This window comes from Saccopteryx bilineata, chromosome 4 (genome assembly GCF_036850765.1).
Source record: "Saccopteryx bilineata isolate mSacBil1 chromosome 4, mSacBil1_pri_phased_curated, whole genome shotgun sequence".
NCBI classification, from domain to species: domain Eukaryota; kingdom Metazoa; phylum Chordata; class Mammalia; order Chiroptera; family Emballonuridae; genus Saccopteryx; species Saccopteryx bilineata.
The window spans coordinates 57,450,343-57,475,212 of record NC_089493.1 but is presented as its reverse complement, the minus strand read 5'-3'; the positions used below and the strand labels follow the sequence as shown (position 1 = coordinate 57,475,212).

Below are 24,870 nucleotides of genomic sequence, written 5' to 3'. Positions count from 1 at the left end.
TGTTTGTCTGTCCCTATCTATCCCTTTCTCTGATTCTCTCTCTGTCCCTGAAAAAAAAAAAAAAGTTGGCACCAAAAGGAAAGTCAACGTTCCCCTGAGGAAGGTTAGAGATACTTGACTTTATAAAGATTTATCTGACAAATCGCTGCAGTTTCTTATCTCGTGAGGTCAGCTCCCAGGGTGCTGTTGGAGTGATTTCCTGAAACAGCCTGGACTCTGTATGGCATCCAGCCAGGAGTGGGTGCCCATTGCCGGGAAGTCCTGGACTTTCTCAGACGGGGTGGGGAGAGGGGGGATGGAGAAGCCGGTGTGGTGGCTGAGGTCCCCACAGGAAGGCTGCTCAGGGACAAAGCTCCTTTTGCCCAGTTTCAAGAACCAACGTATGGTGATGGGCGAGCCTCAGTGCCAGCGGGCATAGGTCTGGGGAGGTGCAGGGGCAGCTGGGCTGGCTTGCTTATCTCTAGAGATGTCACAGGGAAAGCAGCCCTCGGTGCAGGATTGGGTGCTACCTTCCTCTCCTGCCTCCTCCTTGGGCCCAAGATCCCAGTCTGTCGAGTAGGAACCAAAACAGCCATTAAGTGTTGGGGCCAGAAAAGAATGACAGAGAAACAAGCTGAACAGCCAGGGGTCTCAAACTCGCGGCCCGCCGAACAATTTTGTGCGGCCCGCAGACTAATCCACGAAATTCAAAATATTTTGGATAAAATTAAGTAAGCCTAGGGGCCTACTTGTATTTGCCAAACGGCTGTGATCTTGCTCTGCAGCCCACATGCTGAGTTGAGTTTGAGACTCCTGGCTAGAGGAGGGAAGACTGTAAATCGGGGATAGCAAGAAAACAAGAGCAGGAAAGCGGGAGCACAAAGAACAGGGAGAGGTGATTGGATTCAGAGGAGAAAGAAGGAGCCAGCCGGAGTTTGAATGCAAGAGAGGTGGTCAGAGACCCAGAGAGGCCGAAGATCACCATCTGAGCTGCAGGTTGATGCGGCCTTGCCCCGGGCTCTCCGACCTCATGGGGGGCTTCCTCGGGTCTCAGGAGGATTGAGGTGAGGCTGCAGTGAGGCAGACTCCCACGGAAAGTGGAGGGGTGTGGGAAGGACTTCGGAGCATAGAAGCCAGAGAGCAAGGAGAGGGAGTTGTCTGCGACAGGGCAGACAGGGCTGAGGAAATTCATCCTCTCTCATGGTGTGGAAGGGAGGGCGGTGAGGGAGGGGACACACGTACAACAGGGGAACCAGCAGCCACCTCTAAGGGTGCCTACCATGACGTAGGACAAGGCCCATGCAGTGCTGGCCTCAGCAGCAGCACCCAAGGACTGTTGCAAGAATGGTGATGAGGGACTGCCGTGGGAGGCCCTGGGGACAGCAAGGAGGCCATCCTCAAGGCGTTTACGTGATAGAGTCCTTGCAACCTGGCTGACCCGCTGTGGAGGGAAAAGGGAAAGGAAGAACCAGAGTCTGTTTCTGTTTTCTATTTGGAGTAACTAGCAGACAATCATGCTGCTAATGAACAGGGAATAAAGGAAATGCAGATTTTGTGGGGAAAATAAATTCTGATGAATAACACTATTAATATTTATGTCTGTGTGGAAAACTGTAACTGGTCAATAAACATGACAATGTATGTGCTCAACCTCACCATTAACTAAAGAATAGAAGTTAAAACAAAATCATTTGGTTATCAAATTGACAAAGATATAAGATTGAAAATGTTCAGTATTGGCTGGGCAACAGGCACTCTCATATGTCGTTAGTGGAGGAATAATTTTTACGATCATTTTTGTGGGCAATTTGGAAGGACTTATTAAAATATTTAATGCGCTTTCTGCTTGACCCCATCATTTCACATCAACAAATTTATTCAACAGCTTACAAAAATAAAAGCACAGGCCCTGGCCGGTTGGCTCAGCGGTAGAGCGTCAGCCTGGTGTGCGGGGGACCGGGGTTCGATTCTGGCCAGGGCACATAGGAGAAGCGCCCATTTGCTTCTCCACTACCCCCCCTTTCTCTCTGTCTCTCTCTTCCCCTCCTGCAGCCAAGGCTCCATTGGAGCAAAGATGGCCCGGCGCTGGGGATGGCTCTTTGGCCTCTGCCCCAGGCGCTAGAGTGGCTCTGGTCGCCTGCGACGCCCGGAGGGGCAGAGCATCCCCCCTGGTGGGCGTGCCGGGTGGATCCCGGTCGGGCGCATGCAGGAGTCTGTCTGACTGTCTCTCCCCGTTTCCAGCTTCAGAAAAATACAAAAAAATAAAAAATAAAATAAAATAAAATAAAATAAAAGCACAGGGCTGTGAACTGAAGCATTCTTTGTATTAGCAAGAACACTCTGATTCTTCTACTTACCAGTTGTGTGATTTGGGACAAATTACTTAACCTCCCTGTGCGTCAGTTCCTCACCTGTAAAACTGGTAACAGTACCTACATCAGTTGTTTGTTAGGAGGATTTTTTTAGATAATCCAAGCCACAAACTTGGCACAGCGCCCATGCTGTGGTCAATGTCCAGCTAAGTCTGGCAGGCATGTTCCCGCTGATAGTGGAGATTCCCAGAGGTGGGTTTAATGGCCGGTGCACTGAGCATGCGCCCTGGGCCCCCACTTCTGAAGGGTCCACAAAACCTCAACTTTAAACTTTTTTCTAATGACACCAAGTTTGGTTTCATATGTGCAACTTTAACATTAATATTACATAATATTTTTCATTTCTTTAAAAATATGGTTAACATGTATTTTTATTTTCCCTGTCTCTCTCTCATTTTTTTTAAGGGGCCTAATATTTTCTTCTGCGCCCCGAGGCCTCAACCGACCTTAATCCACCTCTGGGAATTCCGATGGCACATTAGTGGAAGGCCTCCTAGCGTGGACGGGAGCGTCTGGGCTTTGAGAGAGCAATGTCTGGTGAAACTGAAAGTCCAGAGCAGACAGGAAAGAAGATAAGTCTGTTTTTGAGGTGTACACTTCAAACACAGTAGGGAAGAGAGCAGGAGGCTCAGAGATGGTCTGGAAAAACACGAAGCGTGGTTGGTGGGGAGAAGTAGTCCGAGGAGTCTTAGTCTTTTGATTGGGGGACCATGTTAATTGCAGAGGCTCAGGACTCCTGCTGAAAACTTTGCAGCCTAGCATGAGCCCTGGAGTCTCCGAGTGGGTTCTCTCATGCTCTCTTGCAGCAGAATCATTGCTGGGCTTCCAGAGTAAGCAGCAGTAGGGAGTGAGGGTGACAGAGGATGGGAGCAGAGACTTACCACCGTGGACGGCAGAGTGGTGGGAATGCCGAACAGTTCCAGGATGACTCAGCAAAGGGCAGAGCCTCAGGCCCATCAATGGGAACTGGTCTTCAGTGTCATGCACCTGACTTTTTTTTTTTTTTTAGATTTTGTTTATTCATTTTAGAAAGGGAAGAGAGAGAAAGAGAGAGAGAGAGAGAAGGGGGGAGGAGCAGGAAGTATCAACTCCCATATGTGCCTTGACGAGGCAAGCCTGAGGTTTCAAACCCACGACCTCAGCGTTCCAGGTCAACGTTTTATCCACTGCGCCACCACAGGTCAGGCCACCTGACTTTGTTCTCAGCAGCCGTATCTCACAGGTTAATTTATTGTTTGTACTGGAACCAGTCACAGCTCTTTTGCATCCTGTCTACTTTTCGTACTGTCATCTTATGGGCTCAGAATTTAAGTGATGCGCTGAGCCTGAAAACCTTTCCCATGCCCACCCAGGCATCCCTGCTGTGGGGCGTCCAGAATGGAGTTTGAGGTAAGCAGAAACCTTACAATGTAGTTTGTGTGTCTAGAAATAACTCTTGAAATTCCTCCCTTCGAGAAGCCAGTGTTTGGGAAGTCTGCAAGTGTCCCTGACAAGCACATTAAATAATTATTCATTAATTCACATCTATACCCAAATGCATTTAATCCCATCCCTTTTCCCTTTGAGCTGTACGACCTGTTAATAGAAAGAGATTTGATGGGGTAGGTGGAGAAGAGGAAAATTTCCAGACTGTGCCTCTCACCAAGGGAAGACAGAGCTGAGCTTGAAGACGAGATAGGGGTTTCCCAGCTGCTTTTTCACATGCAGTGGATCACCAAAAGGCCAAAGAGCATCTCTTAACAGACCTGGCCAGCCCGGCAGGGTGGTCTGTGGCTGATAGAATGCAGACATCCCGGGGCCTGGTATGGGGAGATCTGCATTCCCATCTCAATTTTGCAACTTAATAGCTCTATGAACCCTGAGTTCCCATCCCTAATCCTCCTCCTCTGAGCCATAAAGGAGAGTCAGTCATGCCTGCCCCAGCCTGTTCAAGTGTGGCTTTGCTTTGAAAAATATCCCCACTGAAATAAATAAAATAAGCTAAATAAAACAAGTATGTTTTATTATGGTGACTATTGGAAATATCCTGTGGGGACCGGCCTCAGTGGGTCCTCACGGGAGCTGCTCCTGCAAGACCAGGTGAAGGGCTGGCCCCGCAGCTTTGGCTCCTGTCTCTCTGAGCCACACGCACACAGAGCCGCTTAAATGACCCATTCATCTTGGCTGAGATCAAAACCTTAAAGAGAACAAGTTCAGCTGATAAGAAGCTTCCTTCAGGGAGTTTCAAATGAACTATTCAGGGCCTGATGCTGATGCCGGGATAACATGGACAAAGAACTCTGGACTCCTGCTTCCGGCCTAGAGAACAGAGTTGCCTTGCAGGTGGCAGGGACCCTAGGAAACAGGCAAGCAGGAGCATTATTTAACTGCTTACTCTTAGGTCTGTCCACACAGCCTCCCAGGCCGGACAAATAGGTATGGAACATGCCTGCACCAGATTGAGGCAGATGTCTGCTGGATGCGGACAGGATGGAGTATGTGCAATAAAGGAAACTTGAAGGACTGAGCTTATCCAAGAGGAAGGGAGGGAAGTCTTGGACACACAACAGGGACGATGCCTGGTAGCATTTCACAGGTGTTCATAGGTAGAGTGGCAGTGTGGGCTGAAAGAGCCCTCACTGGAAGTTAACCCTGGTTCAAGTTCTTACTCTGTCACCCTCAACCTTTCTGAGCCTCAATATCCTTAGCTGTAAAAATCGGGATGCAATTACCAGAGCTCTCTGACCCACAATTGTGGTGGAGAGTTCTTTGTATTGTGGAACACTGTACAAGGAGGAGATGGGATTTATGTAGATATAGATATTTGATCATCAGGTAGGCTATTGGTAAGTATTTCTGAAGAATTAATTTTGGGTTGCAAACAATGGCTTGATTTTACTTCGATATCACATACATCACAGAACTGAGAGCTGGGAGAAGATGGATTAATCGTCGAGTGCAAGCATCTTATTTTACAGACAAGCTAGAACAAGCAGACCCCACCTGATTTCCCTTTGCTTCACACGAGGCTCTTGGCACAGAGAAGGTGATCCGTAGGTGCTTGTGGGGCAGAAGTGGGTCCTTCTCCGGCTGAAGCTCCAGTCAGTGCAGGGCTGGGACTCTCCTGCAGCTCGTGAGGAACAGAAGGGAAAGCAGAGGATCCGAGATGCAAGAGTGCGGGTGTTTTTCCAACCGTCAAGTCTCTAAAGTATTAAAGTGCCTTTTAGATAACAACTAAATTAAATTATTCCATAAGTAAAATTATCTATACATATTATATAATTATAATTTATATATATATATAATAGTAATATATACTGCTCACAAAAATTAGGGGATATGTTATAGCTTCATATTCATTTCGAAATATCCCCTAAGTTTTGTGAGCAGTATATTCCATATATTTGGGAAAGAGCTAGTAGTGAAGGAAGAGAAAGGCAATCGGCGTTCTTGCTGGTAACATATCCTAACTGTTAGTTTTCAGATTTTTTCGTTAAGCATGCCTTTACTTGCTATTAGAAAAAAATAAATCTCTCAACTGAAAGTTAAATAATTTCTTACTGAAATACGGCACATTTATGTATGCACGCATGCACGTATATATCTATCTCGCAGAATTTACTCTTTCTTTTTTTTTTTTTTTGGACAATAAAAGACTGTCCTTACTAGCTGTGAAAGAAACACCAAGTTCTACTGGAGCCTCAGCATCCTCTTGCCTAGCTGCTTCCTCGAATGACCCAGATATATTTTGATCCCCAGATATGGGTAGCATGCTGCCCTGGGGAGGATTCTGTATTAGAAATTATTCAAGAGGTCTGGGCTTCTTGTCAAGAGTCTGTCAATCTTTACTTGGGGTTGGGGCAGGCAGGGACATGTGAACCACAGTTATTTTATAAACGTGTATGTGAGGCTTGTTATTTGACAGAAACTTTTCTAAGTGCTTATAAGTATTAGCTCTTTATATCTTCACAACCCCCTATGAGTCATTATTATTATTATTATTTTACAGATGAGGCTAAATAATGTGTCCAATTCTAGAAGAACATCAGAATACTTGGACTTCTAAGACTCTTGGCAGAAGAATCCTCTGCCAAGATTAACAATAATCCCTTTTAAACAAAAATGAACCTCTCTTTACTGGTAAGTGCTCTTAACTCTTAGAGGTCATACACCCCTTTGAGAATCTGATGAGAGTTTTATACTCTTTCCTTGGAAAATTCGCATGTGTCGATAAATTAATCTATATCCCAAAACCATTGTAGAGCCCAGGTTAAATACCCTAAGCACAGTAAAAGAATGTCTCAATATTTTCTGACAACTTCTATCTCTCTCTCTCTCTCTCTCTCTCTCTCTCTTGTGTGTGTGTGTGTGAGACAGAGACAAAGAGACACAAAGAGGGACAGATAGGGACAGACAGACAGGAAGGGAAAGAGATGAGAAGCATCAATTCTTCATTGTGGCACCTTAGTTGTTCATTGATTGCTTCCTTTTTTTTCTTTTTTGATTCTTGCTCATATGTGCCTTGATTGGGGGCCTTCAGCAGACCAACTAACCCTTGCTCAAGCCAGGAACCTCGGGCTCAAGCTGGTGAGCTTTGTTCAAACCAGATGAGCCTACACTCAAACTGGCAACCTCGGGGTTTCAAACCTGGGTCCTCCATGTCCCAGTCTGATGCTCTATCCACTGTGCCATCACCTGGTCAGGTTCTGACAACTTCTCTCTACAGGAGCCCCAACCATACATTCTCAAATCTACAATCTACTTTTTTGTGCCACTTGTCCCTTCTTTTACAATTACTCAAGATTAGAAATTAGTGCAGCACACCAATAATCATAGTGGTTATTTATGGAGGGTGGGATTCTTGGGTACTTTCATATTCTGCATGCTGTATTTCTGCAATATTTCACTATTTTCCTCTAAGCATGTATCACTTTTGTGATCAGAAGTGATATGAGCCTGACCAGGCAGTGGCATAGTGGATAGAGTGTCAGACTGGGATGCAGAGTATCCAGGTTCAAAACCCCGAGGTTGCTGGCTTGAGCAAGGAAGGGGTCACTCGCTCTGCTGAAGCCCCCCCCCACACACACACACACCGGCCAAGGCACAAATGAGAAAACAATCAATGAACAACTAAGATGCTGCAACAAAGAATTGATGCTTCTCATCTCTCTCCCTTCCTGTCTCTGTCTGTCCCTCTCTCTCTGTCAATCTGTCTCTGTCACAAAAAGAAAAAGAAGAAGTGTTATGAAAAATTATTTAAAAAAGAAAAACACCAAATTTGCATGCTGGGTCTGCTCAAAATGTGCAAAATGATGTCCATACAAGAACAGTCCCTGTTGCATTGCTTGCAATCCTTCCAACTTGCTTCAGCAAAGGAGAAGATGAATAAGCCATGTGTCTCCTTCAATGGATTGCTGTGTGGCTACCCAGAATACAGCATGGAGGCTCTAAAAGTACTGAAAGAGCCTCAAGATCTGCCCTCTGAAAAATAAAGCAAGGTGGGGAATGGTGTATGGGTGCTACAATTTTGTGGAGGCGATAGAAGGGGCTAGTGGTGGATGTGTTTAGCAATGCCTCCAGGAGGATCAGGAAAGCCAGAGCAGAAAGGGGGATTTTTTTTCACTTCCTTTGAATTTTGTTCCATTTATGTGTTAGCCATTCAGTAAATCAGTACACATTTTAAAAAGAAAGGAACCTTAAAGTTATTGGGAAATACCATTATCTGAGGGGCTTCTTCCCATGACGGGGCCTTGCTCTGGTTTTCTGTCCTTCCACCTAGAACATCCTTCACTACCCTTACTCACCCCTTGGATCTCAGCTCCAGTGCATGTTCCTCATCTAAATCTTTTCTGACCCTCCCAACAAGGTCAAACACCTTTTTATCTGCTCTCTTACTACCAGGTGGCTTTCCACCCAAACCCTTGTCCCAGTAGCAGGTTTATATGTATTTCTGTGATTATTCAATCCATGTTCATATCTTCTCACTAGGCACAAGCTCCTTGAGAGGAGTCTTTGATTTGGCTCACCAGTATATGCATGCAATTCTGGACACAGCAGTGTGCCCGGTGTACTGATAGGTCCTTATTAAGATAAACAGTGAAGGAGTAGGTAAGCCTATGTTCCCATCACTACCTCTGCTACCTGTACATTCCTGTCAATGGGTCAGCAGGTCTGTTCTTAAACACCTAAGAACCTGGAACTCACAGTTTCTTCAAGTTGTCCATTATATTTTGAGATACATCTTATTGTTGGAAATTTTTACCTCATATTGTCATATTGAGCTAAAATGAGTCTTTGGAGCTTCCGCCCATTGGGTTTAATTTTACGCATAGTAACACACAGAATAAGACCAACTCCTCCTCTATAAGATGATTTTTTAAGTATTTGAACACCCAGAGTCCTCTTTTTTCCTAGCTACAAGTCTTTGTCTTTTCAGCCATTGCTGGCTGTGACCTCCTTGGGGTCAGGGAGAGTGTCATATTCATCTTTGTATCTCTAGCCTCCACCACGGCCTGTCATAACATGTTATTTTAAAAGAATCACTTTTTAACATGGCATCTCATATTACTTACTTTTGAACATGCTCCACTTTGCCTGTGTACCTCTTATAGTACTGGCCAAAAATCATAGCTTTGGTCTTCCCAGTATACCTCCTTCCTTCCATTGTTTATACCTCTAGTAATGCCACCTGAGATCCCATGAGCTTTGGGGGCAGCCATTGATGACTCATAATGAGTCTGGTATATGTTGGTTTCCTTTTTTTTCTTTGCAGAGTTTTGTCTCTACCATAAAGCGTTACTGTATGTATGACCTTATTTATTGCCATTTACAACAACATGGATGGACCTTGAGAACATTATATTAAGTGAAATAAGTAAATCAGAAAAAGCTAAGAACTATATGATCTTACACATAGGTGGGATAGAAAACTGAGACTCATGGACTTAGATAAAACTGAAGTGGTTACCAGAAGGATAGCAGGAGAGAGGGGATTAAAAAGGGACAAATATATGGTAACAGAAAATGATTTGACTTTGGATGATGGGCACACAACACAATCAACAGTTCAAATGCTGTAGAGATGTTTACCTGAAACTTACGTACTCTTATTGATCAATGTCACTCATTAAATTTAATTTCTAAAATAAATAAATACTGCACTGAACTGAAAATGTTATAATGTCATTGTTTCTCACACTTTCCACAGCCTGACCAGTAGCTTCATGAAACACCATGAGTACCAGACCAAGAAGGATAATGCTGTTTGAAAATAGATCTACTTGATATGGCAAATACTACCCAAGGCAGACCTGCAATGTTCCCACTACACTGCCTTTACTCAGTGAGTATCTTTGAAGAGCAAAGGAAGGGTGTTTAAGCTTCAGGTGAGAATTTTTTAAAGGCCAACCTCTTTAATCATCAACTCTGATGCTCAGAATTATCACTAGATCCATTTTCGAGGGCTCTCATAATGCTGAGTCTAAACGCTTAGCCCCGGAGGACTCCTGGGTAAATGTGAGCATGGGCACATCATTGCTAATGTGCACAGCACCTGGCAGAATGCCATCAGGCCAATACATCAAGTGTAACTTCTCAGGTTTTAGCCAAGAAAGCCAGTCAATCTCCAACATGGTCATAATTCCTCTGTGAGGCACATGTCCTGACGTAGGAATGGGATGGACAAAATGATTTAGTTTCTTTTTTCCGTATTCATCTTCTATGAGCTATATAACAAATGGGTAAAGGATCAGGGCATGCTGAGAGCTAATGAACCAGAGAGGGAAATTCATTTAATGACTTAAGTGTGTTTTATCTAATGCGAAATGTAGGTCAGTTCCCTGTCAATTTATTCATGAGGATTATTGGTCCTTAGTCTGGTTATATGGCATGTACTGTCAGATACCAGCCCCGTGTACAACAGATCAGACCCTGCCTGTGTCTCCCCATCCCTCTCCCCACCTACAGAGTAGCAGGAATCTAGCAACATTCAACAATGCTTGTCTCAGTGGAAAACTCTGCACTTCACATTATTTTAAAAATTGATTTGAGGCTCTTTATCACATTTTTGGAGACACTTGGAAAAATCTAAGCACTAAACACCTACACAGAAATTCAGATCTATTGCTGAGTTAGCAGCCAAAACAAAGGTCAGGCAAGAAAAGGGGTATTTCATCATTCCAAGGGGCCAGCCAGGTATGTGTCATCAGAGAGACGAATTTGTCAAACACAGCAACCAGGGAACAAATTTTATGAAGTTTTACTAGCAACTCTTTCTATTCGAATTTAAGAAATCCAAGACAGAATCTTATGAAGTTTATTCTTATTAACATCAACAGGGTATAACAGTCTTCTTTCAGGGTAACGGACAAATTCGCAAACTAAATTTCAGCGATGGTTGCACAAGACTTTAAATTTACTAAAAATTACTGAACTGTACAGTTAAAATGAGTGAATTTTGTAGTGTGTTAATTTTGCTTCAATGAACTGATTTTTCTTTTTCTTTTTTAATAAAAAATAAATCAAGGGCTGGCTCTAGCCCAGGGGTCCCCAAACTTTTTACACAGGGGGCCAGTTCACTGTCCCTCAGACTGTTGGAGGGCCAGACTATAAAAAAAAACCTATGAACAAATCCCTTTGCACACTGCACACATCTTATTTTAAAGTAAAAAAAAAAAAAAAAAAACGGGAACAAATACAATATTTAAAATAAAGAACAAGTAAATTTAAATCAACAAACTGGCCAGTATTTCAATGGGAACTATGGGCCTGCTTTTGGCTAATGAGCTGGTCAATGTCCGGTTCCATATTTGTCACACTGCTAGCCGTAACAAGTGATATGACGCGCTTCCAGAGCCGTGAAGCGTGCGTCCCGCGTCACCAGAAGTAGTACTGTACGTGAGTGACGCCGCACTTTGCGGTGGTCTCACTGACCACCAATGAAAGAGGTGCCCCTTCTGGAATGCGGCGGGGGCCGGATAAATGGCCTCAGGGGACCGCATGTGGCCCATGGGCTGTAGTTTGGGGACCCCTGCTCTAGCCTATAGTCTTGAGGGTACAAAAACTAACCCTCCAAAAAAATTTCACGAGGGAAAAAAAGCCTTATAGCAACTGCTCAGATGGGTGAGGCATGGCCGTTCCACCATTCCTGTGTTGGGCCACAGGGGGCGCCAATCATCACTTCAAGCCCCATAACGGATCTGTCGGGTAGTAAGTATATCCTGCCCTGAAATCGCCCAGCACTTCTATTCCTGGGGTTTTCAGATTATGAAAGCTGCATGGCTGTAGATTTGGGGTAAGTACAATATGAACCTTAACCAATGTGTCTCCCACCATAGTGCTCGGCACTTCTCATTCTGACTACAGTACCTGCTCACTGGTCTGTACTCCTCCCTCAGCTGTGAACTCCATGGGAGCAAGGACAGCAACTGTCTTGTTCACTGTTTTCTCCCATCACACAGCACAAGCTTGGCTTGTGCTCCATTCTAAATAACAGGTTGTTAAAAAAATTTAGAAATTATCGGTCACCCTCTAAAATAATAGAGACACGGATTCAATGGCCATGGATTGACTAAACAGCCACATATGGAGAACATGCCAGGTACATCCTATACGCCACTGCATTCGACCCTCACAGCATCTCTGTCTGTAGATGGGACAATCCCATTTTTCAGTGGAGGAGCTGAAGCTCACAAAGGTTAAGCGAGGGGTTTTTGTTTTGATTTGTTTTTAAGCAAGGGGTTTAAGGTGGCAGAAAGGGTTTTCAAGCTGAGGTTTCTTGCTAAGTTCAGGGCGCTTTCATTCCCTGAACGTCACAAGAGCAGAGTAGGGCCCCTGTTTTTCCATCATATGTTACTTTAATTTCTTTCATGATTTGTATCAGACACACACTAAAGGACTATGTGTTAAAAATTCAATACTTTTGCCTTACCAGGCGGTGGCGCAGTGGATAGAGCGTCAGACTGGGATGTGCAAGACCCCGAGGTCGCCAGCTTGAGCGCGGGCTCATCAGGTTTGAGCAAAGCTCACCAGCTTGGACCCAAGGTCGCTGGCTTGAGCAAGGGGTCACTCGGTCAGCTTTAGCACCACAGTCAAGACACATATGAGAAAGCAATTAATGAACAACTAAGGTGTCGCAACAAAAAACTAACGATTGATGCTTCTCATCTCTCTCCATTCCTGTTTGTCCCTATGTTGGGCAGATAAAATATATTATGCTCACTTTGTTAAAAATGGCGCTGCCCACGTGGAGGCCATCACCCAGGTGATATTAATGTGTGTTGGGGGCAGGCTGTGGGCAGGCAGGATCGTTGTAACCTGAGTCTTGGTTTTGGGATTAAGCCTTTCCCACACTTTTTGATGTGGGGTGGTACAATCTCATCATGCCCCAGTTAAGTGACTTTGTATTAGAGACTTCCCTATTTTGTATATTGGATTAAAGGTTTGGATTTCTACACTATAAAATAGGGGCAGAACGGGAGCTTGCGCTCTTGGTTCCTGAGATTAGCATTAGAGAGCAGAGAGGAGAGCAGAAAGAGGCCATATGGAAGAGGCCAGGAGAAGCAGCCAAGATGGCGGAGTGTTGAGTGAGAAGCCAGTTAGTGCAGAGTTTGTGCAGGGAGAAGGAAGGAGATGGGGAACAGAGGTGAATAAGTCTGGTGAGCTAGAAACCTTTGATTCTAGGAAACTCGGATAAGTCAGTAGCTTTGTGAGCACTGAATGTGAGTGGGTTTTGGAGCCCAGTGTGTGTTTTACTTGCCAACCAGGTTCAAGCTAGGATTAAAGATGTTGGCCCTCCAGTTTTTGGCTCCATTGTTTCTTTACCGACTGTCTGAATCCAATGCGAACCTGCATGGGCCGGGCGGCTGTGATAGTAGCCCTGACCACTGGCTTTACACCCTATCTATCCCTCTCTCTGACTCTCTGTCTCTGTATAAAACATTAAAAAAATTATTTAAAGTTTAATACTTTTAATCAAGATATATCCACCACTGCTTAGTGATAAAAAAAAATATATATATATATATATATACACACACACACACACACACACACACACACACATACATAGATAAATCAAAAGGTGAATTGTTCCACAAAGGTCTCAGATGACTAGCTAGCAAATGAAAAATAGTTTTTATGTGTCAGAAATCTGTTCCAGGAATAGGCTGAACTAAGAAAGACTGTATATAAAGGCCTGAGTTTTGCTTAACCTTCCTACCATTTTATCAAACTCTCCTTTGGAAAAAAAAAATGAACTCCACCAGACACTTTACTGACCAACTTTTAGTGAAGCTTGCACCGACCACAGACACAGGTGGAGAAATTCAGTCTAGTCTCCTAAAGGGAGTTGTGAATGCTTGCACACTATTCCTTTTGATTGCCCCCTTGCTGTGTGGTCCCCGCTGTGCTGAGAGGAGGAAGCATTCTTTTCAGCTCTTTCCATATTCTCACCTCCTGAGTCAGCGGCTTACTCACAGACAGTGGCTGGAACGTTGGTGTCATTCTCCCTTACTTCTCCCCCCTCCCCTCTCTTCCACTTATCTACTGATTCCTTCCAGAGCCTTAAACAAGCCCATTCTTTAATCTTCGGGTAAGCTGTTCAGGGATAATAGGACCCTTTGTCATTATTACTCTTACTCGATACAGAAGAAGAGAAACACAATCAACCAGTGTGTGTGTCTACGGGCAGAGAGAGGCCCCGGGTGTCACAAGCACTGTAGAGACCACATTCGATTAGACCTCCAGTCTCCACAGGGCTAGTCCAGGGTTTTTCTTGCTTCCACGTTTTTTCTTAGCCAAAGGAAATAGTTTATTAAAAGCCAAGATGCCCAGGACTGAGGAGAACAAATATAGTTCTAATGGATTACAAAAAATATTTCCAATGTAATGATCCCTCTCTCCCATGCCTTCAATTCCAAAAACCTTTGGGAGAATTGGTCTTATAGCCAGTAGATCTTGGACCTCAGAACATTTAAGCAAGCCTAGGAGATTAAACCCAGAAATATCACATTGCATTTTTACATGTAATCCATGTTTTTCTGGAGAACTCAAAAATTCTACTTCATTCAGGGGTCCAAAAACAAGGAGGGAGGGGACTTTTCTTGACATTCTAGTGCTTTCCAACTTATTAGGGCAATTATTGGTGAAAAGTTTTCTGTCTTTTTGGTTTTCTTTTAATTAACTGATTTTAGAGAGAGAGAGAGAAGAAGGGAAAGTGAGGGGTGGGGGAAAGAGGGAAAAACATTGACCTGTTCTACTTATTTATGTATTTATTAGTTTACTCTTGTATGTGCTCTGACTGCGGATCAAACCCTTCAACCTTGGTATTTTGGGATGACGTTCTAACCAATGGAGCTACCTGGCCAGGGCAATAAAAAAAAGTTTTTAAAACCACCATAAATAACCTCAGACCTAGTGTATAGGCAGTAGCCATGGCCACCATCACCATCACAGCCGCCTGGCCTGTGCAGGTTCGCATTTGATTCGGACAGAGGGTAATGAAACAATGGAGTCAAGAACTGGTGGACCATTACCTTTAATCCTAGCTTGCACCCAGTGGGCAAGAAATACACACAGTGGGAAAACACTTCCCTTTTCATTCAGGAATCAAAGGTTTCTACCTCACCAGCCTTATTCACCTCTGTTCCCCATCTCCTTCTCTCTGTACAAACTCTGCACAAACTGGCTTGTCCTTCAGCACTCCACCATCTTGGCTGCCTCTCCTCTGCAATGCTGATGGCAGCATCTGAGTGAGCGAGAGTTCCTGGTCTGCTTCATTTGATAGTGTAGAAAATTAAAGCCTTTAAGCCAATATACAAATAAGGAAGTCTCTGATACAAAGCCACTTATCTGAGGCATATATGGGATTCCTCATAAGAGTGCACCACCCCACATCATGCAACAGTCAAGGGTGTGGGGAAAAGCTTAGTTTTGTTTTTTTGTTGTTTTTTATTTTAGATTTTATTTATTCACTTTAGAGAGAGAGACAGACAGAGAGAGGAGGGAGGGAGGAGCAGAAAGGATCAACTCCCATATGTGCCTTGACCAGGGAAGCCCAGGGTTTTGAGCCAGCAATCTCAGTGTTCCAGGTCGATGCTTTTACCCACTGTGCCACCACAGGTCAGGTGGGAAAAGCTTAGTTTTGAGAAGATCTTAGTATTAGAAGGATGTTGAAAAAGATTTTAGTATTAAAAGGGTAGGAAAGGCTTAGTCTTAAAACTAAGCCTTAGGCTATAAGGACCTTGCTAACTTACAGCCTGTCTCCCACACCCAATGCAAACTATAAGCGAGCAAACATATACATCATATTTACAAACTTATTTGACTAACACCTAGAAATAAAGAAGTGTCCAAGAAGAACTCCTAAAGTTACTCCATGTCCTGATGCTTTTTTCATACCTCTCTGAATGACTCTTTCTACTTGTTGCCCATCCCAGACCTAATCCCACACAACAAAGAAGTCTTTCCCTTCTGGTTCTTTTATTTCTGGTGTTTACTCCCATCCCACACTGAATAAGGAATTGCAGAAATGTTGGGTTGTGACTTCCAAGGCTAGGTTATAAAAGATGCTATGGCTTCTGCCTTGCTTCTATGCCTGTATCGCTGCTTCTGGGAGAAGATGTAGTGAGGACACTCAGCAGTGCGATGAGGAGGTCCGTGTGGGAAGGAACCAAGGCTTCCTACCAACAACCAGCACTGACTTGCTGTAAAGCCAGTAGCCACGGCCACCATCACAGCCACCTGGCCCATGCAGGTTCGCGTAGGATTCAGACAGACGGTAAAGAAACAATGGAGCCAAGAACTGGTGGGCCATTAGCTTTAATCCTAGCTTGTACTTAGCAGGCAAGAAATACACATAGTGGAAAAACACTTCCCTTTCCATTCAGGGCTCCCAAAGCCACTGACTTATCCGAGTTTTTCTAGGATCAAAGGTTTCTACCTCATCAGTCTTATTCACCTCTGTTTCCCATCTCCTTCTCTCTGCACAAACTACACAAACTGGCTTCTTCTTCAACAATCCGCCATCTTGGCTGCTTCTCCTGGCCTCCTCCACATGGCCTTTCTCTGCTCTCCTCTCTGCTCTCTCCTCTAATGCTAATCTCAGGAACTGAAAGAGAGCAAGCTCCTGGTCTGCCCCACCTTATAGGGTAGAAACCAAAACCTTTAATCCAATATACAAACAAGGAAGTCTCCGATACAAAGTCACTTATCTGAGGCATAATGGGATTCCTCATGAGAGTGCACCACCCCACATCATGCAATCAGTCAAGGGTGTGGGGAAAAGCTTAGTCTTAAAACTAAGCTTTAGGCTATAATACCCTGCCTGCTTACAGCCTGTCCCCACACCCAATGCAAACTATAAGCAAGCAAACATATATATCATATTTACAAACTTATTTGACTGACACTTACCAAACATATGAAGGAACCCGGAAGAAGCAGGTCCTTCAGCCACAGAGAAGTCCTCAGAAGACTGCAGCCCTGGCTGACCTCTTCATTACAGCCACATGAGAGACCTTGAGCACCACCCAGCAAAGGGCCTCTTGGATTCCTGACCCACAGAAATGATGAGATAACAGATATCTATTATTTCATCTGCTAAATTTGGGATAAATTGCCACCTAACAACTGGTAACTAATACAGAAAGTCACCTGAATATGTGATGAATAATAAGATAGATTTGGTCAGAAAATTACCATAACCACTAGATTCTAGTTGCTGGACTCACTCTCAGAGAAGGGAGATTATAGTGAGAAAGGGAAGGGCACTATATTTTACAGGAATTATTCATTTTTTAAAAGAATGTAAATCTTTTCTTCGACTTTCAGTGCTGTGACTGTCTTTTGTCTGTTCTACTTTCTTTCCATAAATAGGATCTAAGTGGGCACACGGTGGTTGCGGGCACACCGCACTTGGATTTAGAGCTGCTGAGATGTCGCTGGAGAAGTACTTGACTGTGAATAAAGGGCAGTCATTTTCTTTCTTTCGACATTAAAGAGAGATTCTAATTCCAGAATCCACCATGGAATAAAGTCAGCTTTGTCTTCATAAGGATCTTAATGTCTTAAAAAAAAAAAAAAAAGAAAAGTTCAAATAGTAACAGTGGTGGGAAATAAGAGCCTATCATGGGATCTTCCGGGATAAAATGAGATACACACACAAACACACTCACAGTGGAAATTCACAGCCAATTTTCCAGGAGGAAAGGTTAATTGCGGAGACTATTTTAAGGACCAGTCCTGGGAATTATGACATATTGGACAAAAGGAAAATAAGATTACAGTAAGAAGATTTAATATTTGAGAGTCGCTAATTTTACTTATAAAATAATAAAGTTCAGAGTTTCTTTCAGTGTACTATGAATCCCTTGGGAAGCGGAGACTTGTCCAAAATTCAGCTCTCAAGGCCTCAATCCCAGATATTCTGACTTAATAGGTCTAGCATTTTGTCCAGAAAGCTGTGTTTTTAATGAGCACAGTGAATTCTTTCTACTGTGAATGTCTGCAGGCTACACACTTTTAGAGAAATTGAGTTAATATACATACAGTGGTGTAATCAAATATCGTATTGGTCAAAATTGTGAATGGTTAAGGAAGTCCAGAAGTACTACATAAAAGCTGGGCAACAAAAAAGCAAGTGATGGACAAGTGCCCATCAGACATCTGCACCAGCTGTTTCAATTGCTCTGAAAGCTCCTGTGTACTGTCTAGCTCCTGAAATGAAACTGTGTTTGATTTTTAACAGTTCAAAGCCTAAGCATTGTATGGTGGTGATCAGAAAGCATTTTGTTTCAAAATAACTTTTATTGTGAAGAAGATAATGTTTACATGAGTTTTTATGGAATAATATGCTCTCACTTTGAAATAGCATTTGACTTGTTAATTCTAAAGTAAAAAGGAGAAATTTTAATATTTATTTTTAGAAAACAATTAACTAATCATCACAGAAATGCCAGTGAAGAATGAGAAACCACCTCTCTCCTGTCACAATGGCTAACATCAATAAGTCAACAAACAAGTGGTGGTGAGGATGTGGAGAAAAGGGAGCTCTCAGGCACTGTTGGTGGGAATGCAGACTGGTCCAGCCACTGTGGAAAACAGTGTGGAGGGTCCTAAAAAAGTTAAAAATTAAACTGCATTATGACCTAATGACTCTACTTCTGGGTATACATTTGGAGAAACACAAAACATTAATTCAAAAAAAATGTATGAGGCCCTGGCCGGTTGGCTCAGCAGTAGAGCGTCGGTCTGGCGTGCAGGGGACCCGGGTTCGATTCCCAGCCAGGGCACATAGGAGAAGTGCCCATTTGCTTCTCCACCCCCCCCCCTTCCTCTCTGTCTCTCTCTTCCCCTCCCGCAGCCAAGGCTTCATTGGAGCAAAGATGGCCCGGGCGGGCGCTGGGGATGGCTCCTTGGCCTCTGCCCCAGGCGCTAGAGTGGCTCTGGTCGTGGCAGAGCGACGCCCTGGAGGGGCAGAGCATCGCCCCCTGGTGGGCAGAGCATTGCCCCTGGTGGGCATGCCGGGTGGATCCTGGTCGGGCGCATGCAGGAGTCTATCTGACTGTCTCTCCCTGTTTCCAGCTTCAGAAACATAAAAAAAAATTAAAAAATGTATGCATCCCTATGTTCACTGCAGCATTATTTTCAATAGCCAAGATATGGAAGCAACCCAAGTGCCCATCAACAGACGAGTGGATGAAAAAGTGGTGGTACATATATACAATGGAATACTACTGGGCCATAAAAAGAATGAAATCTTACCATTTGCCATAGTATGGATGGACCTAGACGGTATTATGCTAAGTGAAATAAGTCAGAGAATGACAAATACCATATGTTCTCACTTACATGTGGAATCTAAAGATCAAAATAAACAAATGAAATAGAAACAGACTCATAGATACAGAGAACAGGCTGATGGCTGCCAGATGGGAGGGGGATTGAGGGGACGGGTGAAAAAAGTGAGGGGATTAAGAAGTACACATTGGTAGTTACAAAGTAGTCACAGGGATGTAAAGTACAGCATAGAAAATATAGCCAATAATATTGGAATAACTATGTATGGTGCCTAATGGCTACTGGAAATATCAGAGGAACACTTTATAAAGTACATGATTTGCTAATCACTTTGCCACACACCTGAAACTAATGCAAAATAATATCAAATGTAAAAAAATTAAAATAAAAAATGAAATCACTTCAAAAGGAAAAAAATAAAATTAACTTTATGAATAAACATTTTTAACAGGAAGAGCATGTGGGCTCTAACCTAGAAAAGCTCCCTGTTTTGTGTGTGATTGCAGAATCCGCTTTGCTACGCATTAGTAGCACATGCAGTTTGGAGAAAAGAACCCTGAGGGCATGCAGGCACTGCACAACGTCCCTGTTCTCAGCACGGGCGATTTCCAGTCACTTCCACAGGTGACACACCGACAACTGGATTCATGGAGCAGTGACCCAATTCAGTCATTCAGAAAGTGAAAAAACACAAACATGTCACAACACAGGCAAAGAAAACAAAAAAAGAAAGAAAAGAAAATGACAGCACATGAATACAATCATAAGGAAAAGAAGAACCCACAGATCGAGAGGATCATTGGAGATCGAGAGGAACATTGGAACACCCATGTCCAGCGCCTTCATTTTATAGGGGCAAATGGAGTCCTGACCAGATGGAAGCTTGTTCGTAACCTCATGCTGTTCCAGCTGGAACTCCGGCTTCTCGGCCCCCAGATCAGAGGCCCCGGGACTACTTGGCTCATAATGGCGGAGGCGGAGCTAACCTGCCAGACAGCAATATCCAGGCAGCATTATTGCCTCTGAGGCTGGGCCTGACTTCTCACTGACAGGGTGCTGCCTTGAGTAATTATACGTATTTTGAAAACCGTATCTGTTATTTTATATTGAGCTTATAGGAAAATCTCTGCTCTTTAAAAAAAAAACTAATTATAAACCTAAAAATAAAACATTGTTCATTGTAATAATAATGCTTTTTCTCATAACCTGCTTTGTCATTATATCAAGAGTGCTCCCAGTGCATTGGGTCCAGTGGCTCACTGTTTCCCATCATGGAACATAGTCTATTTTAATCCTCCTATGTCCCTGGTCTTTAGCACTTTGCCTGGCACACAACAGTAACTCAGTAAGTATGTATTGAATAAATTACTTAGTAGAATATATCCTGGTTTAACTTATTTGTAATTGTGGTACATTGAGATTGATTCCAGTTTTTTTTTTATTGATTGATTTGAGAGAGAGAGAGAGAGAGAGAGAGAGAGAGAGAGATGTTAACTTGTAGTTCCACTTATTCATGCATTTATTGGTTTATTCTTCTATGTGCCCCAACCAAGGATTGAACCCACAACCTTGGTGTATTGGGATAATGCTCTAACCAGCTGAGCTACTTGGCCAGGGCTCTAATTTTTCCCCAGTTATAAATAATGTTGCAATGAACATCCTTTGATAAATCTTTGCACCTACTCCTTATTATTGCCTTATGATAAATTCCTAGATCAAGGGTTTGGATGCATATTGCCAAATTGCTCTTCAGCAAAACTAGTTCATTCCCCCATCTTCCTGCCAACTTTCTCTTTCTTTCTTTTTCTCTCTCTCTTTTTAACAATGAGGATATTTTTCTCTTGAGAACTGAAGTTAGTGCTGGCAAAATACTTTAAAAGCACTCTGCCCACTTTGATTGAATAAAAACAGCTTTTGAACACTTTCCATCTGTATTGTATTAAATCATACCGGTAATTTGTCTAGAGGTGAAAGGTTACTGAAGCCACTGCTAAATCGCTTATATTCCTTGGATTTATTCTGCCTTATAAGTTTAATCAGGAGGGAAGTGTGGCTTTTGCCTGAGAGACAGCAGGTAAGCCAAGAATGGCTGTTGTGGAACCACTGTGGGATAAAGTGACGCAGAGGTAGGATGACATGGTGGGAACAGCTTGGCCTTGGAGAACGAGGCCGCCCTCAGAGTCCATGGGCGAGAGGTACACACACGGGACAAAGTGGGAGGATCTCACAGCATCGTGTCAAGGTGAGGAGGGGAAATACACATCTTTCTAGAGTCATAAAAATATAAATGATGTTCAGAATGGTTGCCTATATGGGAGCAAGGAAAGAAATAGTTCATGGGATCAAACGTGAGAGGGACCACTCCCAGACCAAAGATGCTAATGGGCCACAGACTGAAGAGTATAAGTAAGCTGAGTACAAAAGAGAAAAGAGAAGCAAGCAAGAAAGAAGAAAGTAGAAGGAGGGAGGGCTGGGGCATCCTCTGAGTCCTGGTTCTGTCACTAACTCCGGTGAACTGCCCCAGGGTCCTTCACCTCTTCCAGGCCTCAGCTGTACCCCACTGGGGAAGGACTCGATTTTCACAGTTTCAGGCATATCACACTGTGGTTCAAAGCACAAGCAGGGCACGAATGCTGTGGCCTAGACGCTTCCATGTAAATTCAGGGGTAGTGTTTTTCCTATACACCCCAACAAATCCTACAAACAGAAAGCACTGATCGATTTGTAAAATAAACCATGTGCTTTGTGTAAGAAGTACGTCTTGCATAGACTTCCATAATATTATAAGCAGATGTGAGCCGTTTATTAAATTTACAAACAGCAAAGTCCCGTAATGACGGACCTCCCCAGGACGGCCAGCTATTCCTTGGCAGAATTCCAGCAGGAAATTTTCTGGTGTCGACTGTTCTTCTTTCCCGTTGGAACTGCACAGTATCAGACAATGTTTTAATTATTTAAATATGCTCCAAGTCTGCGGTCCATTCTCTTATCATTTCAAAGGGCTGTGCTTCTATAAATCATATCAAATGTCTGCGATTCTAACAGAGAGAGAGAGAGAGAGAAAGAGAGAGATCAGAGACAGATACGTCTAGCTATCCAAGGATGGTTACAGCACAAAGGAGGTGGTATTGCACAATAAAAGCAAGCTTTCATTTGAAAGGTTTATGTGAGCACAGGATGATATAACACAGTCAGTTGGCTCCAAAAGTAAAGACGTGTGTGTGGTTGTGTGTGTGGATTGTAAATTAATCTAGTTTAAAATGACACAGTTGCTCATAAGAGAAACAACAAAGTAAATGTATCTGAACACGTGGGGAGCCAGGGTTGCCTAAAGCCATTTTCCTCTTGATGGCGAAAGGGAACAAGCCCTACTGAACACCTTGACACCATCTATACTGATGGATCCCAGACTGTCACTGTGTGATCAGTGTTCTCCTGGTTTTCATTTGAAAGAGGAAGCAGATCGAAAACCGAGGTTTTTCTCTGGCTTTAAAAGCACAAGGAGACCAGCCAACTTTTAAATATTCTGTTGGTCTAGTCACCGTATGTAGGACCCAGTCTCTCCACTCTCGCGGCTGCCAGGAATTAGACACACACATGAAAAGAGATGAGTAGGAACAAAAGACTCCCGGTGCCTTGCTGATGGAGAACATTTCCTCTGTTCTTGGCTCTGCTAGTGGAGACTTGGACCCTGGGAGAAACTGTCAGTTTTAGTATTTGTGGAGACAAAGAACAGGACTTCTCCCACCTTGCTTTGGCCCCTGCAGACTTCGGTTCATTTGAGCACACCTTGCACAGGGGCGTACATGAGAAGAGATGGGAAGGTAGCATGGAACATAGTTACACCTCCAGAAAACAGACTGTGGGGATCTGAGATTCACGTACAAAAGGTTGACTGGAGAAGGCTCTCAAGAACCACACACCTGTGAGGGAGTGCGGACAGCAGGATACACAGAAAGAGGCTGGACTGCAGTGCAGTACAAAACACCTCAGGGATCCCAGGTGAAGCCCACCTCAGGGAAGCTCTTCTATAAGGCAGCTCTTCAAAATTGTTCCCCTTAGGCCTTTATTTGCCATTGCCACCTATACACACATACACATATCAACCATCTAGTCATTGGATATTGGCTGTGTCCACCCCCTCAACACACACGCTTCCCAGTGGGGGTGGAGAGGGACTCAGATAAGCACCATTAGCCACAACACTGCCAGCAGCTGGGGAAGGAGTGCGTCAGCGGATGCACCGCAGCAGGCACTGCTGAGTATAAGATGTGTCTCAGACACTGAGGAGCTCACACTCTGGTTGGGGGGATAAGACATGTACAGTAACTGTAGTACCAGGCAATAGATTCTAAGTATCATATGAACAGCACTGATTATATGTTGTTGTTGTTTTTAAGTGAGAGGAGGGGAGATACAAAGACAGACTCCCACATGCGCCCCACCAGGATCCACCCAGCAACCCCCATCTGGGGCTGTGCTTGCAATCCAGCTATTTTTAGCACCTGAGGCAGAGGCTCAACAGAGCCATCCTCAGTGCCCAAGATGAATGTGCTTGAATCAATTGAGCCATGGCTGCAGGACAGGGGCGGGGAAGAGGCAGAGGGCGCCAATCCTCTGACCGAGAATTGAACCCGGGACTTCCATATGCCGGGTCGACACTCTACTGCTGAGCCAACTGGCCAGGGCCATATGTTTTATGGTATATAAAGAGATGATAGAAAGCTAGAAGGGGAATTATAGATTATTGCACTCAACATGCTTAATTTACAAATGAGAATTCTCTGATGTTAAAAGCGAAAGGACATGTACAAGTTCAACAAATCTACTGTGGAGTCACCTACGTTTCCTGAATCCCATTTCAATCCTTAGCTTCCTCCTGTATAAAATGCTCCCTTAGGAAGTGATTTTACTTTTGATAGGGATCTGTGTAACCTTGAATAGAACCAGGTAAGGTGGACAACTCCCCAATAGGTCCTCAGTTGCAGAATTAAATTCAAACAAATATATTTATTCTTAATCTTAAAAACTGTCATCAAGAATGGGACTAGAAAGATTCCCCTTAGCTGATAAGTAACCTCACATTTCATCACTTGTCTGTCTGTTTGTAGCAATGTGGGAGGCCACTATCTCTTCCAAAAAATGGCCAGCCCAGCTATGCTCATTTTGTGGAAATGAGAAGCCACCAGAGTCCAGACCAGACCATACTGGTGACATCCAGCCTCTGTCAAGATTATTTGGGCCTGACTTGTGGTGGTACCGTGGGTAAAGTGTCGACCTGGAATGCTGAGGTTGCCAGTTGGAAACCCTGGGCTTGCCTGGTCAGGGCACGTATGGGAGTTGATGCTTCCTATTCCTCCCTGCTTCTCTCTTCTTCTTCTTTTTCTTTTTCCTCCTCTTCCTCCTCCTTCTTCTTCTTTCTCTTTCTCCCTTCTCTAAAATAAATAAAAATAAAATCTTTAAAAAAAGATTATTTGGTAAACCATAACTCTAGTTTATAATAGTGCTCACTGTCTTCCAAATGACAGTGTGACTTGCTAAGGGACTCCTTTTCCTCTAGAAACTTCCAGCTCATTTTTTCCCATCCATGTAAGTTACTTCCTCAAAGATGTAGGGTGTGTTGTTGGACACAGGACAGAAAGGACAGCTTACATAACACTGAATGGAGTTACCATTAAAGATCTGAGTTTCCGGGTAGGTTACAAGTTGTTCATTCCTTCAGTCATTCCTTTGACGGATATTT

The 24,870-nt window shown here is 43.7% G+C and overlaps 1 long non-coding RNA gene across 2 annotated transcripts in view; it reads left to right on the top strand.

The window, feature by feature from the left end:
• Positions 1-21,003, top strand: part of LOC136334623 (uncharacterized) — a 30,464-nt gene extending 9,461 nt beyond the window's left edge. Inside the window, exons 2-4 of one of the 2 annotated variants that reach the window (XR_010731196.1) lie at positions 6,340-6,470; positions 9,538-9,672; positions 19,634-21,003. This is a non-coding gene — a long non-coding RNA (uncharacterized lncRNA). Of the gene's footprint in view, positions 1-6,339; positions 6,471-9,537; positions 9,673-17,204 lie in introns of both variants that reach the window. The other variant, XR_010731195.1, reaches the window with a different exon arrangement.
• The last annotated feature ends 3,867 nt before the right edge of the window (positions 21,004-24,870 follow it).